Below are 16,897 nucleotides of genomic sequence, written 5' to 3'. Positions count from 1 at the left end.
GAAAATAGAGAATAGGACTGTATTCAATAAAGTGGTCATTTATGAGTATAGCAGTTAGTATTCTATCTATAGCATGGTAAATCTCTCTATAGCAAAGAGTAGCAGTTAGGCTCTGAGTCTCTGCACAGATAGAACTGAACCTGTATGTTGGCTTCAGACTTATCAAGAGACCCCGGAGAGGTTAGTTAACCACATAAAGCTTGATTACTCTGTCTGTAAAGGGGAGATCACAATACCTACCTCACAAGATTATAATGAGAGTTAAATGAAAATATGTATATAAAGCACTTAGCTCAATGTCAAAGCATGGGATACAGGCTTGGTAAATGGTTGCTGAAAAAAGTCAGTGCAGCATTTCTTCCAGTCCTTTCTGGGTACTGGTGAGATGATTAAGGCACTATCAGTTTTTGGTACACTTTATACAGGAGTGGGACAGTAAATAGTATTTAGAGTAGCCAAGTTCTGCCTTCCTGGATGAAAAGATTGGGCATTTTGTCTGTGACCATTTGTAAGATATGCCAGTGGGAAATGGTTGAATTAGTCTCTGTCCTTTAAAAGAAAAAAAAATCTATAAAACATCATGCTCCCAAAATAACAGTGGTTCATTAGCTGGAGAGAAAATCCTGGCCACAGCGAGGGGACTCCTGGCCAGTCCTACCACTGTGCACTTACTTGTCTGTCTCAGTAGGAAAACAGAAGCAAGGAGAGCTTTGGATCTGCCTGCTGACCAGTCAGCACATTTGCTCCTCATCAGCCATACTGAAACTCCATCTCGCAACCCCTCAGCATCAATATTAGGTTGCTCAGGCATGATAATGGACTCATGAGATCTTGGAAAAGTAATAAACACAAAAGGAGTCAGTAAACCCAGAAAAGAATTGAACACCTTCCTTCTTCCTTCTGCATATGGATATCCAATGTTCCCAGCACCATTTATTGAAGAGAGTTTCTCTTTCCCAGTATGTGTTCTTGGCACTTTTGTTGAATGGCAGTTGAGTGTAAGTGCATGAATTTATTTCTGGGCTCTATTCTGTTCCATTGGTCTATGTGTCTGTTTTTATTCTAGTACATGCAGTTGGATATGTCCAACAAATAAAACGTGGTGTATATATACATGCAGGCATAAAAATGAATAAAGTCCTGTCATTTGTGACAACATGGATGAACCTGAAGACATCATATTAAGTGAAATAAGCCAGACACAGAAAGACAAATACCACATGCTCTCACCCATATATGGAATCTTAAAAAAAAAAAAAAAGTTGATATCACAGAAGCAGAGAATAGAACAGATGGTTACCAGAGACTGGGGAGGGAGGGGAAGATGGGGTCAACAGGTACAAAGTTACAATTAGATAGGAGGAGTGAATTCTGGTGCACTCTTGCACAGTAGGGAGACTATGGTTAATGGTAAAATATTGTATTTTATAAAATAGCCAGGAGAGAGGTGTTTGAATATTCTCATCATAAATAAATGATAAATGCATGAGTTAATGGATATGCTAACTACCCTGATTGGATCATTATACAATATACATATGTATCAAAGTATCATATTATACTCCATAAATATGTACAGTTACAATGTCAATTTTAAAAATGAAATTAAATAGACTCCCCCGTTTTAATTTATATCAATATCTGTATTTTATCTATATTTAGGACTTGATGAGAATTTGTAGCTTGAGGTAAAGTTAGAATGTGTTTGTAGTAGAATGTACCTTGGAATTTTTTAATGTCTCCACATGCTATACATCAAACTACTTTAGTCAAAATATTTGTTCAGTGGGAAAAAACTCAGTGAAAATAAATTATATATCTTAGTCCAAACAAAAAGTAATTGACTGATCTATTTCCTCCATTCTCAGAACACCATCAACTATAAGGTGTAACATCAATTAATAACAGGTAAGGAGGAAAAAAAGACATGACATTAAACGCACACTTCGATTCCAGGAATGTTAAAATATGTGGGGAAAAAACAGTACCAGCACAGCCATGTATCTTGGGATTAAGCCAGTGCAGAATTCCACTCACTTGGTATTATGGTGTTTTGCAGCTGGTAGACACGGCCAGGTAGGACTAATTTTATGAAAGTAATTAAACAAAATTTTTTATTAGTACACATGAGCAGAACTAATTAAAATTGAAGACATGTTTTTTCAGGCCCATCAGTTTATTTTTGTATTCTTTTATCAAAACAAAACAAAAAAAGAAACCAAAATCATGAACAGTTAGGGAGGTACTGTACACGGTGAGCCTGGAGCATCTTGTAGTGCTGGAAAGTGAGGAAGTACTTAAAAACAAAACAGAAAAAAATATTGATAGGAGTATGTCAAAGGAGCACAGAAACCAATGGTTAGAGCTCCCAGTGGCCAAAGCTGGAACAGTTTGAGCAACAGAATAAAGTACTGTTGAATTAAAATGCAAAGCATAAAATAAATACCTGTGCAGCCGTACTGGTATAAATAAATGATTGAATACATTAATAAATGTGTATAAGAGACAAATCTTCCATGCAGAAGGATCCCAAATAATTTATATAGACACTCTACCCCGAAGGACTTTCTTCCAAAGAGTATGATATGGAAAGGTGGGGAGAAGCAACGAGCAACTTTACAGTGGAGAAACCCGACATGCACTGCCTCAGCCAGGTGATCAAGGCCAACACCAGCAGTATTAAATCATGTGGATAGTACATATAACTGATGCGATGTGACTAAAATGACACTTTACCTCCTCCAAATAACCCATAGCCCCAGTCTTATCAAGAGAAAAAACAAATCGCAATTGTGGCACATTCTACAAAATACCAGAGCAGTATTTCTCAAAACTGTGATGGTTGTCAAAAACAAGGAAAGCCTGAAAAGTGGAGCATAAGAAGACACGATGACTAAATGTAATGTGGAGTCCTGGATGGGATCCTGGAACAGATAAAGGACAGTAGGTAAGAACTAAGGATATCTGAATAAACCGTGGACTTTAGTTAATAATTATGTATCACTATTGGTTTATTAATTGGTACTTAGGTATCATACTAAATTTAAGAAGTTAATAATACGGGAGACTGGGCGTAGGATATATGGGAACTCTGTACTGTCTTCTCAGTTTTTCTATAAATCTGTAACTGTTCTGAAATATAAAGTGTATTAAAAATTTTAAATGCCTAACCAGGAAAAAAAAAAAAAAAAAACATGGACAGAAAGCCAGGTTAGGGATTTTAATGGAAAATTATAAAGCATTTTATTAAGGCCTTTAAAAATTCCACACAGAACACGGCTTAAGCAGAACATATGCGGCTGCTTAGTTGAAAAATGGAACTGGCAGCTTAACCCAGAATGTGAGACTTCTAAATACATTCAAATTGAGTCATCATCATTTTTCATCTATGTAGTATTTTGTTTTTCCAAAGTTCTTGCAATTTCTGACTCCAAGATGGCAAAATTTTACCATTATTCCTGTTTTAAAGCTAATGCCATGTCTATAGCTCGGACAGCCATTTTGACTCAATTGTCTAATCTAAATGTCAATTCAATCAGAAAACCAGCCATCAGCTGTCAAAATGGTAAAAACAGATATGTGTGTTTTCAAAGCCAGAAGTGCAATCATGTGGTGAGACTTCAGGGTTTTACTGTTGTCCACAGTTCTGAGTCCCAGGACTGGTTTCCTTACTCAGTATTCTCCCATGGAAAACTTCATCAGGGAATTGTAGGGTAATATTTTCAAGACTTGGAGTATGTCTACAGTTACCTTTCTAAAAAACAAAAAAGATCCCTTTAAAAACATTTTTTAAAAAACAATCATGCCAAGGTAGCCAAATAGAAACAACTTTGGGGTTTTTGCAGTCAAGTCTTACAAATTGTGGAATATTCCCCTTGGTCCAGGAGATCATTTGACTGCCACACACAACTTCCTATATCCACAAATTCCAGTATGTTTGGACCCTCCTGATGGCTAGGGGAATCACAAAAAGAAACAGAAGGCACCAGTGAGCAGAACAAGAAATGGTGCCCTTGGGCTTGTTGCTTAGTCCCTGCGCCAGCTCTCCTCCAGCCTCTCCAGCTGTACAGGGCAGAGAGGGTCACAGCTGGCACTCTCCTGGTGCTCTTGTCAGGCCAACATCAGAGCCCCCATGGCCAGGACTCACACACTGCCAGGAACCCAGCTCCATTCCGGAGGAAGATGATACCCCGCTCTTTCAAGGGAAACCAAAAGGCTGGTGTATTTTGGAGGTCAGCAAGAGGGAAATGTCTCCCAGTTATTTAGCCCTGGAAGGCTGAGAATACATTGGTTTTGTTTTCTGAACCAACAGTTGGGGCACACTGTCTGACAGCATGACCACATGTGAACTTGAGAGAGTCCCAGGAAATTCAGGGTGTGTAGCCATGGTTGATGCAGGATCCAGAAATATGAACCAAGGCCTGAGTGTGCTCCCTTGATGGTGGTGCCCTCCAGAGAGGAGTGTGGGGACATCCTGGGTGCAGCACCATCAAGGGCCCTTCCTCAGCTGCCCTGAGGGTGGCATTCCCATGGGCTGACCTAATGACAGCAGAGCACCCAAGCCCCAGGCTCCTCTGTGAGCGCTCTGCCCCTTCTCAGCTGCTCAACTCCAGCCTCAAGAGCCCTTGAGCCCTGGGGCTCAAGACTATCTCTCCCTTCCCCCTTCACTTTCCTCTGGAGTCAGGAGTGCCTGGAGTCCAGGCATGACTTCCCCCTGGCTTATCTCCTCTTTACCTGTGTCCTGGGAACACTCAAAACAAGCTGGGGGAGACAATCATTTCCGCAGACACAGGGTTACCCCCATGTGAAGCAAGCAGCAAATTGATCTTATCACATGCCTCTGACCAGTTAGGGAGGCGAGTCAAAGAAGGTGCAGTGAGGAAGTATAATGTCACATGCAACATTTACAGGAAACTGGCTAGAAGACAGAAGGGGAACTTGAGAACTTGGTTGTTTTCAGCAGATTAAAACAACACAGGTTAGTGCTTTTTCCCCCCTGGAAAACTTTTCATAGCCACTCTAAAATACCTAATTCTCTTTCCTTGAACTGTCTTTAATGATTTCTCTAATGTGAAGAACTTGCTTTTTGGCTTTGAATGTAAGAGCCAGCGCACAGCTGTTAACTGCACATTGTTAGAGGAACAAACATTGAGCCATTATGGTGAAAATGAAATTCTCAGAATCTCTTGCTTCCGTGTTTTAGAACTTCTCTGCTTCTGAAAGAACAAAACTTCAGATGTTCTTTAAATAACTTATTTCGTGGAATTCAGCTAGGCCTCTTGTCATTTTTACCTGTTAGTGTAAATGTGCAATGGGACAGATCAGCCTGTGTTTGCAGACGTGTGGTGCATTCAAAGGGTGTTAGAAAATACAGAAAAACTGTGCATAAAAACGTGCTTGCAAGGTTATATGCAAAAGTTTGTTGTTTTGTGGAATTTTCATCTCATAAAACTCATCTTTTGGCTTGTATTTAATGTTAATATAATATCTCATGTCATTATAAACTCTTAAGTTTCCTTTTTTTATTTTTTCTACTGTCCTCCTTCCCCCTTTTCTTTCCTTCCTTCTTTTACTAACACAAAACAGGAGTAGAGAAGCAGCAGTAGGGACAGCTTAAACATGAGACGAGGAAATCCTTTGCCCGGCACCAGAGTTTAAGAAGCAGGCACAGCCCAGAGCAAAAGCTAAGCAGGCCCTGAAGAGGCCGTGAGGTGTGATGGTTGCGAGAGCTTTATGTCTTCAGCCTTGTGCTTCCTAGAGAAGAGTCTGCAAAAGAGCCAGAAAGATGGCTAGTGGGTTGGGAAGCAGCAGTCCAGAAACAGAAAGGGCCCAAGATTATTCCTCCTGAGGCCAGTGAGGGATAGTTTCATTACGCAGTGGCCTGCTGCTTTCAGACCTGTATGTGGAAAAAGAAAACGTCTCAAATCCGAGTTAAGAAAAGGAGGTTCCTACATTATTGGACTGCTGTGCGGCTCTAGGACGGGTTAGCCAGAGAGGCTGCGGAGCTCTTTCTGGGTGTTTTTGGGAAACATACTAGACGGCTTCTTTGATTGTGTTAATGTGTTAACTGAGACAGGGAGGATAAGGAGGAGAGGACAGCAAGATCAGGAACTTCCTGTTTCATGTCTTCATTCCAGCCCAAAGTGTTGTAAAATGTATCTGTATGATAAACAACGAAGGAGTGAGGGGCTCCTGGACTCACTTGTTTATATTCCAGTAATGCCAAATAACTAGAACAGCGATGAAAGAGAAAAATCATGGTTGATTCTGTCTTCCAATTGCCACATTTTTTTCACATTTTACTACCAAGTTGTGCAAGAAAATGGAGAGGAAGCTGACAGAGAATAAGGGAAGATTCTAAGCTAGACATATCAGCCCTAGTGTTTTCAGAAACCCTGTGCTAGCTCTGACAGAGCCAGCCCACATTGTCGACGGGTGTGGGGGGATGGAGGGAAGATTAGATTTATCGCTGGTTGGAGCACTTTGCACAAGTGCTTGTAAGAGACATGCACATGGGAACTGCAGTAGGAAGGCCTCTTGTACCTGGTACTGCCCTTGAGTACCAGGAAGAGGCTTACAACTTCGCAGTGGCTGGACATTCCTCAAAGGAACTCTTCTTTCAGTTTTGTTTTGCTTTGTTAGTTGGCTGTACAGCCTTGCTGTTCCAGAAGTCTTATGTTCTGAAAATCTGCTGCTCAGAGTGGAAAGGGACTTTTTATCTTTTTATTTTGTTAGAATACTTTCCAGATGGGCCTGATGACTTTTTTTTTTTTTTTTTTTTTTTGAGACAGAGTTTTGCTCTTGTCGCCTAGGCTGGAGTGCAATGGCACCATCTCACCTCACTGCAACCCCTGCCTCCCCAGTTCAAGCGATTCTCCTGCCTCAGCCTCCCAAGCAGCTGGGATTACAGGCATGCATCACCACACGTGGCTAGTATTGTATTTTTAGTAGAGATGGAGTTTCACCATGTTGGTCAGGCTGGTCTCAAACTCCTGACCTCAGGTGATCCACCCGCCTCATCCTCCCAAAGTGCTGGGATTATAGGCGTGAGCCACTGCACCCAGCTGCCTGATGTCATTTTTGTAAATGCATCCTTCCAAAAGCTGTTTGTATTTCTTCTGTGGGTCCTTATTCTTTCCTATTTCTCAGCCCCTTCCCCATCTTTCCACTTTCTCTGCACTGTGTTCCTTTGTGTTTGAGATGCAAAAAATGGTTTATAAAGTGCCATCATTATATAAAACCTCTGATCCCCAGGTTCTGACAGAACGAGTGGAGACCCAGAATGGCAGAAGGTAACAGATCCTGTTGGGTGGTAGAGAGCACCTGGAGTATTAATCTTTTGTGTAATTTTTAGATAGGAATGACTGCCAAGTTGAATACTGAGTTGAGTTTAAACGTCAAAGTGGAAAGAGGTGAAGTCACCTTTAATCTGGAGAAAAAATCGTGAATTTTGTAGGGAGGAACAGTATGGACACATTCCTTAACTCTCTAAGTAGAAGATGAATGAGGCTGACTTCACAAATCTCTCTTTTTCCTCAACATAGGCAGGCCTCTCCTCCCTGAATCCCAGATAATACCAGAGTGGCACTGCGGGTCGACATCCACAGACAGATGTCTGGGTGACCCTGGTTTCAGAGGGATAAATGGTGATATATACCAAACATTCATGCTAGTGGGGAAAAGAAAGTTAAACTCTGATAAGTACAACTTTTACAACTGAACTCATCCTTGGTATCGTTTTGAGTTGGCATGAACAAACCTGGAGGCCCAGCTCTCTGGATTTCTCTGAAAGAAGTTCCCGGGCATTTGTAAGGTATTATTGTTATCACCATCATATTGGGAAATACTAAGAACTATAGGTTTTTTTTTTTGGGGGGGGGGTTAATTGTGATAAAGGACACATAACAAAATTTACCATCTTAACCATTAAGTGTACAGTTCAGTAGCGTTAAGTATATTCATATTGTGCAACCAATCTCCAGAACGCTTTATTTTGCAAAACTGAAACTTACACCCATTAAACAATAATTCCCCATTCCCTTTCCCCCAGCTCTTGGTAGCCACCATTCTACTTTCTGTGTTTATGAATTTGACTTCTCTAGGTACCTCATATAAGTAGAATTATACAGTATTTGTCTTTCTGTTTCTGCTTTATTTCACTTAGCATAATGTCCTTAAGGTCTATCCATGTTGTTAGCACGTGTCAAACATTCCTTCCTTTTTAAGGCCAAACATATTTGTATGTATATATCAAATTTTTGTATCCCTTCATTCATCAGTGGACAGTTAGGCTGCTTCTCCTTTTTCGCTGTTGTGACTAGTGCTGCTGTGAAGATGGGTTTGCACATATCTCTTTGAGGTCCTGCATTCAGTTCCATTGGTATGTCCCCAGAAGTGGAATTGCTGGATCATAGGTAATTCTATGTTTGGCTTCTGAGAATTATCCAGCAATTGTGTCTTCTTATACCACTCTCCCTCCCAAAACACAAACTTGGAGATACCTCATATTACAAGATTATCATCCTTTTTCTTCAAGAATGCCTCAAACAAAATGTTCATGTCTTGCTTCTGAGCAGTAAGGATGCAGAGGGGACTTGGGCTGTTGTCCCAGGAAAAGGAGCAAGACCAGTGGGGCCATTCTGGAGAGGTGGCCATGGTAGGTGTTTGGATTACAGATTCTATGCAAGGAAGTGGTAGGAAAGATGTGATAGACAGCCTGACACAGTGTTGTGTGGTGATTCTTTTGCTGGAGATTTTGTCTCCTAACTAAAATATCATGAATACTAATGTATACTCTGTAACATTACCAGGGAAGGGATTGCCTATATGCCTGATTTTTTACTCTCCCATTTCAATTTCCCTCTATTTCTTCATCAGTCAGAAGGTTGGTGCTGTTTAAATTTTTAAAAAAAGCTCTAAGTGTCCCTTTCTCCCAAAAAAAGGAACTAGAAAATGACAAGAAGAGTTGCATTTGTTTATGCAAGTGCATAGAAAGCTTTTCCTGGAAAAGAATAAACTGGGAAAAGATGAGTCATTAAAGTAGAACCCTGTCATAGTGCAACAAACTGAATTTAAGAGGCATCTGTTCCCAGCTTATACAACATCCAGTACCAGTTCCACAGTAGGTATTCACATACCACTCAGATTGTTATTTCTCAATGCTAATGAGAAGCTACTGCTTTGAGACTGTCTAACTAGCTAGATACTTACCAGACTTTGTTTTGATATTTTCTGGTATGAATTAGGCTTCCTTTCTAGTTGTGTTCATGCCCAGATTTTAATATGACATAGTTTAAGTTAACTCATTGTATTGTTTTGTAACCTAGTGTGGCTTTAAAACAGTCGTTTATTATGTAGGATATATGTTTGCACATACAAATATACATGTGTGTATGTGTGTGTGTATAATGGGAGGAATTCTCTAGGGCATATGTTTCCTAAATTAGAAGTCACTAAGTGATATCTTGGAGCCTACAATTATGTGGAATACTGCTATCTTCAGACTAGGAGGTTAAGCATGTATTAAACATAGAGATTCATTTGGGGGGTTTGCTAGTAAACTGTAATTCTTTCAGTAAGTCACTGCTTTATTGAATGGTGATGATTTGGAGTATCTTCTTTGATTTCCAGGCCAACAATGGAAAGATTTGGTTTTCCTTGAAGCCTTTAGAGACCTGTAGAATGTACTTAACTTCTGAAAACTGGGTGTGGGGCCAATAGAGGGGCTGCTCAATACCTCACCAGCCTGCTATGCGGAAGGCTGGATGGAGGGGCTGCTAAAGGAAGAGAACTGCAGTTCCAACTCCCTCTCCTCCCTGCAGTGTGGCTTCTTAGGCAAGTTTCAGTTTAGAAGTCATCTAACTAAGTGAACATTCTTGAACTGCCACCAGGCCTCCCCTAAAATTCTTTTTTCTAAGCGAACAATATATGCTTTCAGTCTTTTTCTTCTTCCCTCTGCTTTTCCTCTTCTCTCCACTCGCCACTTTAACCTCTACCATTTCATGCCCATCACCTTCTGAAAGCTCAGGGCAGAATTTACCTACATGGACAGCATGCTTCCTTCCCTGGCCCTGGCTCTGAGCTTTTTATTCCTCTTCCCCAGAGCATTTAGTAACCTTACCTGCAAAACAGAGGAAAGTCAAGGCTGATAAGCATAGTTATCAGAATAAAACTGTTTAAGAGGTTTTATGTAAGAAAAATAATTTGGAAAATAACAATGTTTTTTATAAGATCCTGATGAATCAGGAAGGATAGTTTACTTTTTTTTGATAGAGACTCACTATGTTGCCCAACTCCAGTTGGAGTGCAGTTGATATTCACAGATACAATCATGGCACACTACAGTCTTGAACCCCTGGGCTCAAGCGATTCTCCTGCCTCAGCCTCTCTCTGTTTTAAAGACTTCTTTTGAGGGTCCATAAGGAGGTAGCTGTAAGGGAAGGGGAACTAAAAAGGCCAGAGGATAATTTCCTCTAAAAGGCAAAAATGTTAGATTATTCAAAAACTATTTTTTTCCTCTACTTCAGTGCCAGGAACATCTGGCCTCAGGAAAAGTTTAGGAAAGATGCTGTTGTCATCATTTAAAACTTAAAGAGGTAGGTAAAAAATAATCTTGGATTTTTTCGAACTAGAAGGGACCTTAGAGAGTTATATCCTTTTATTTTTAGATTTGGAAACTAAGGCCCAGAGAGGTTAGGTGATTTGTCTGTGGTCACCGTAGCTCGTTAATGATGGTAGAGGGTGTGGAACAAGGCCCCTGGCTACACACTGGTGACATAAGGGGGAAATGTTGAAGGGCCCCAAGGACTTTGGAATCTGAAAGTAGGTGCCCCTCTGGGATCTACAGAGGCCCTATCTTTGCCTAATGGGGGTGGAGTAACAGATTGAAGATTTGAGGAACTTCCAGAACTCCAGCAAAGTGAACTCTATGTAATTCCTGGAAGACAGCACAGCCATATGGCTGGAATTTTGTGGGTAGAAAGCTAATCCATCCTACCTGGAGAAAGGTTGTGGGCAATGAACTGGTCCTCATGGAGCAGAAAGGAAAATTTCCAATGGTTACCCAGTATTGGCTAGGAAAAGAGGTCCTGAATCTTGTGGACATGAATGTGGATGGTAAGTATGGATGAAGATCTTTGTGAAGTATCTATTGGGATGCATTATCAGGGCTCACCATGACATGGATTAAGCAGTCCTCAGAAGGGTTAACCATCCTTAGCACTGATTCTATCACCCCTGAACCACATTCTGAATGCTAAGTCAACTGCCTGGGTACCATTATCTCAGAAAGGTATATTCTGGACAATGGACATGGTCACTGGAAAGAAATGCCGGTTTTTGTAGATTCTGGGGTGTCCAGCAGCCTCTTGTGAATTTTTACTCAGCCATTCTGAGTCTGATGCCTCTGGCTCCCAGATAAAAGGGAGATTTGGGGACCTCTATGATAGCGCTCTGTGCTTGATGTAGTGTTCTGTAGTGTTCTACCCGTCCCCAAGAATGCCAATCGTAGGGGTCTTTTCAGGGTAAACAGCGGCATCTCCTAAGTGTCAGGCCTACTTCGTTGTTGTTCCTCTTCAAAATGCCACAAACAGTATTAAAATTAAAAAATGAGATATAATACATGGGTCCTGCTATTAGAAATCACAAGGTGGCCAGGTGTGGTGTCTCATGTGTGTAATCCCAGGACGCCTTGAGGATTGCTTGAGCCAGGAGTTCAAGACCAGCCTGGACAACATAGGAAGACCCCATCTCTACAAAAGATTAAAAATTAGCCAGGTTTGGTGGCATTCACCTGTGGTTCCAGCTGCTCAGGAGGCTGAGGCAGGGGGATCACTTGAGCCCAGCAGGTCAAGGTCAAGGCTGCAGTGAGCCATGATCACACCACTGCACTCCAGACTGGGTAACGGAGCAAGACCCTGTCTCAAAAAAAAAAAAAAAGAAAAGAAAGAAAGAGAAATAAAGAGAGGGAGGAAAGGAGGGAGGGAAAGAGGGAGGGAGGGAAAAAGAAAGAGAAAGGAAGGAAGAAAAGAGGAAAAAAAGGAAGGAAGGAAGGAGAAAAAAGAAAATCATAAGGCCTTTTTTTGGACACTGGATGTTTTCAGAGTTTTTTCTCTGTTTTTCTTGTTTGGCATTTTCCCTTAATTCAGATCTATTTATTAAGTATCTTCCATGTGGATCTTATATTCAAGTTAAGGGATGTGGACAAAAAACAATAAACCTAAAAAATATTAGGTGATGTGTATTAGGAATTTAGAAGGGATACGTGCTGTGGAGAAAGTCTAGTGGAGTAAGGAGGAGCAGAGCACAGTGGTGGAGGATAGGTGTAGGTGAGCTGGTAAGGGCAGCTGTCATAGAGAAAATGGTGAGAGAATTCACCATGCAGAGACTGGGGAAAGCCTGAGGACGCAGAAGCAGAACATACCTGGCGTATTCAAGGAGTAACAAGGAGCCAGTAATTTAGAGGTGAGATCCTGGAGGGCCATGTTGGTCATGGTAGGACTCTGGCTTTCCCCCCAGAGTCTGGGAGGGAGGGGAGGACTTTGATCCAAAAAGAGACAATGATCTGACTTTAAATTTAACAGCTCCCTCTGGCCACTGTAGTGAGAGTAGACTGTGGGAGCACAAGAGTGGAAGAGAGGGACCAGTTAGGAGGCTATTGCAATACTCCAGTGAGACATGCTGGTGCCATGGACGAGGGTTAGCAGTAAAGATGGTGAGGAGTAATTAGAGTCTGGCTATTTTCAAGGTAGAACCAGCAAGACTGGCAGTTGGATTGAAAAATAGCAGAAGAGAGGAGTTAAGGAAGATAGGAAGTGCAGGAAGTGGCCTAAGTGCAGTAAGAATAGAAATGCCATCAGACTGAGATGGGGAGGGCTGTGAGTACAGCATTTTGGTGTGGAGGGGAGATACTAGGACTTTTGTTTGGGATGTAGTGAGTTTGAAATGTCTGTGAGACAGACAGCCACATGGAGATGTCAAGTGGGCAGTTGGATATACGTGTCTGAATATAGGAGTTAGAATCCTAGAAAAAAGTCATCTTTCTTAATGGTCTTGGTTTATATCACTCCTGAATTCATCTGTAGCCTCTAAAACTTCCATTAAAAACATGGAATGTGACTCTGCGTAGTGATACGTTCAGTGGTTGATTTCTGGGACTGAAATCTCAGAGAGAATGTTCGTTTGGGTAAACAGAAATGGAAGAATCAGGATTCTTGTTTCAAACTTTGTTTCTTATTGCTTAAAACCTAGTGATTCCATAATTCTTATTTTAAGAAAAGAAGACCTTTTTTTAAACAAAATGGGCAAAAGCAATACCTTAACAAATCAAGCTTTCTTCTGCTTTTATGTCAAGGTAGTTGAGAGTATTGTGAGATGGTTATAATTTTTATGTTTATGTAAATGTCATCTTAAATGTAATTGAAATTGCTTTTTGTCATTGAAACAGACATTATATAGTTTTACAAATTTTAATGAATTAATCTATGCCGTCTTCCTGTGGAAAAGCAGATACTGCTGGCCCTCCATATTCACAAGCTCTGCATCTGTGGGTTCAGCCAACTATGGATCGAAATATGCAACTTCATATTATCTTCATTCAGGAGGGAGAACCCTGAGTTCTTATGGGTTGGATCTAAGCATGCAAGACTATTGAGTTACATTTGACTCTGAAGTCACTTTTTTGTCTTCACTTTTTAGTCAGCTTGTGAAAGCAAAAAGCGTCTTATTTTTAAACCTATGTTAGTACCCTGGAATAACACTGGCATTTCCTAGCCCAAACTGAGACTAAAAGTTTTGAATTAATCTTTCCCTCAACTTAGAAGAAAACAGTTATCAAATTTGTCTTTAAATTATCTCATTAGACCCTCCACCAGCCTATAAGGCAGGCACTCCCATGAGCCCCACTGACAAAGGTGGAAATTGCCTCAGACAGGTGAAGTGAAGTGGTGATGCATTCCGCAGAGCGGGAATTCAGACCCAGATCTGTGTGCGTCCAGAGCCCCCCTAGCCTGCTTTCCAGAAGCATGGAGCAAAGTAAAACAAACCTGGGCATTTCAGTGAAATAATGCAGACCAAGAGGTCATGCAGAATGATCTCCTTTGTGATAAGCCCTTGAGGTCTCATTCAGAAAGCTCAGGAAGTTGCTAAACCAATCCTTGAAGTGGGAGGATTCATGAACCAAGTCTTTTCTTCGGCCTGTATCCTGTACAGTGGTGAGGCTACTCGGGTGCTGTGACCCCTGTGGACTGAGAACATGCCCTCCATCAAACCCACAAGGAAACTTCCACTCAACCCTCAGTTGCACAGAAGTCCATTGGTGCCAGCCGGCAGCAGCTGTCCCTGGCTGCTCCCAGAAGGCGCCTGGTAACTGGGAGACTGCCAACCAGCCGCCCCGAGGAGACCTGAGTGAGGGGTTCTGCAAGCCTTGGAAGTAGTCCAGGACCTTAAGGCTCTGGCCTGAGCTCAGGGCTCAGAAAAATGGGCAGGGCTCTGTCCCCATAGTGCCAGTTGTCAGAACGCTGTAGGGCAATGGGGTCAGCTTCCACACCAGTAGCCTTCCATGGGGGCCCTTGGGAGGAGCAGCCCCAACCCCCCTCCACAGTGAATATTCAATCTTATGTGCACTGGTGCAGATATCCTGGTTATTAAAATAATGAGATGCCTAAAAACCAGTTGGCGAATTGTCATCACCCTCAGCCCCCTGAGCACACCCCCAGAACCCCTACGACTTCTCCCATAATTCAACAACTAAAGGATGAATGCCAGCACAGTGCAGGGTGCCCCTGGACCCTGCTCCAGCATCTTATATTGTCCTAATCGGTTAGTGCCTGTGCCTCATTGGTTGTTAAATATTTTGAATATCACCCCATTTCCACTCAAGTAAGATGAAACACGGAAGGCATTTCTGTGAACAGGTGATGACAAATTTAGATTGGGGTCTACGAGGGGAAAATTGAAACCTATAATTGTGTCCCTAGTTCACTGATTCTCTGATAGGGGCATGTGGATAGCATCCCAGGCTGTTTTTCACTAGTGAGAAGAAAAATACCTGCAGTGGTTATGACTGGAAAGGTAATAAGCAGAGGTCAGCCCAGCCCCTAGAAACACAATTTTGATTAATGTTTTCAGAGGGCCCCAAGTTTAAGAAGATTTGAATTTTGCAGGAAGACTTCTCCTGCACTCACTTTCCGCTCTAGTCCTACTTGTCGTTAGAAATGTGGTTATTACATCTAACCATGACTTGTTTGCTCCCATAGTTCAGTTGGTGACCACCTGCCCAGAGGAGATGAAAGGTTCATTATTAGTCGAGCTCCACTAATCCTGATTTATTAGTGCCAAACACTTGCCTTTTGCAGCTGTGAGGGAAGTTTTCAAAGTTGGTCTATTTCAGAGCTGCACTAGCAGTACCACATTTTTTTGTTTGTTTGTTTTGTTTTGTTTTTAAGAATCTTTCAGTAACACAGTAAATGCCCACAGATGGTAGATTCCAGGGGTATGTGAGGAAACCCTGTGCCCATCCACAAAGCACCAGGCTGACTTTTAGATGGCGCAAGATAGACTGCATCCTTTAACACAGGGGTTTTTTCACCTGAAGTCTATGAACTAGATGGGAAAAATAGTACCTCTTTTTCACTAACCTCTAGCTAAAATTTTGCATTTCTTTGATTATGAATGTAGCCAGCGAACTGCAGTAGCATTAACAGCACTGTGACACCATCACCAATAGAGCTCATAGATATTTTATTTCATTTTGTGGCAGGCAGCTTGTAAGATGGTCCCCAATGATCCCCACCTCCTGAAATTCATGCCTTGGCATAAGTCCCTCCTCCTGAATATATAATCACTTTTGGTGGATGAAATGTGGCAGAGAGGATGGGATGTCACTTCTGAATTTGGTTATAAAAAGACGGTGGCTTCTTTCTTGGGAGTTTTCTTTCACTCTATTCCTCACTCTTAGGGAAGCCAGCAACCATGTTAAGAGCTGCCTTATAGAGAGATGCATGTGCAGAGAACTGAGGAAACCTGTAACTAACAGTCAGTGAGGAAATGAATCCTGCCAACATGTGAGTGAACTTGGAAGCAGGTTCTCCCCCAAAACTTTCAGATGGGAACACAGCCCCAGCTGACACCTTGAGTGCAGTCTTGTGATAGACCTTGAATCAGAGGTACCCAGCCAAGCTGTGCCCAAATCTCTGACCCACAGAAACTGTGATAAAGTAAATGTTTATTGGTTTCAGCTACTTAGTTCTGGGGTAATTTGTTACACAACAGTAGACTAATACACACTACAATTTCAGATATCTTTAAATATTGTTTATATGCATTACCATTTGAAAATATAGTAATTATTAGACTAGCCACTAGATCTTGTTATTTAATACACTAAGAAGCACTTAGGTAATATATAACACATTTGTTTTAAACAATTTTGGTACTGTGCATCCCCATCATTGAAATTTACCAGTTCTTATTTCTCAAAGTCTTTGGGCTTTAAGATAATTCATAATTGGAAATCATTCTGTTAACAACAAGAGATAGAACACCTCTTAGGAGGGCGCTGTGTTAGGTGTTGTAGTTGCCTCTGCCTTGTGATGTTTATAGTTAAAAGCTCAAATCCCAGACTTGCTAGCTGTGTAACCTCTGGAAAATCAAAACAAAGACCATATACCCACAAAAGTTAAAAACAAAAATAAAAATTGTTAAGAATTTCCTTATAGTTAATACAGGTTGCCATATAAAAGGTCTGACCTTGGGCAGACACAAGTGGTAATCAGCCAGAATAAATGCCTGAAAGACAACCGGTGGGTAGCAGTGACCACCAGCCCGCGCATAGGAGAGTGGGGATTCGGTGAGTTAGGATGGGCGCACCCCACTGAGCACTGTCGGCATGGAGAGGGGA

General features: G+C 41.5%; 1 protein-coding gene across 6 annotated transcripts in view; it reads left to right on the top strand.

Moving 5' to 3' along the window:
• Window positions 1–16,897, top strand: part of WIPF1 (WAS/WASL interacting protein family member 1) — a 120,012-nt gene that overhangs the window by 41,463 nt on the left and 61,652 nt on the right. For 3 of the 6 annotated variants that reach the window (XM_015110398.3, XM_015110396.3, XM_077957220.1), the window contains exon 1: window positions 4,891–4,978. The exons of 2 other annotated variants lie outside the window; for them this stretch is intronic. The gene's annotated coding sequence lies outside the window, so the exon portion shown is untranslated. Of the gene's footprint in view, window positions 1–4,890; window positions 4,979–7,254; window positions 7,293–16,897 lie in introns of those variants that run through there. One more of the 6 variants, XM_077957221.1, reaches the window with a different exon arrangement.

This window comes from Macaca mulatta, chromosome 12 (genome assembly GCF_049350105.2).
Source record: "Macaca mulatta isolate MMU2019108-1 chromosome 12, T2T-MMU8v2.0, whole genome shotgun sequence".
Taxonomy (NCBI): domain Eukaryota; kingdom Metazoa; phylum Chordata; class Mammalia; order Primates; family Cercopithecidae; genus Macaca; species Macaca mulatta.
This window is presented reverse-complemented; position numbering and strand designations above follow the sequence as displayed.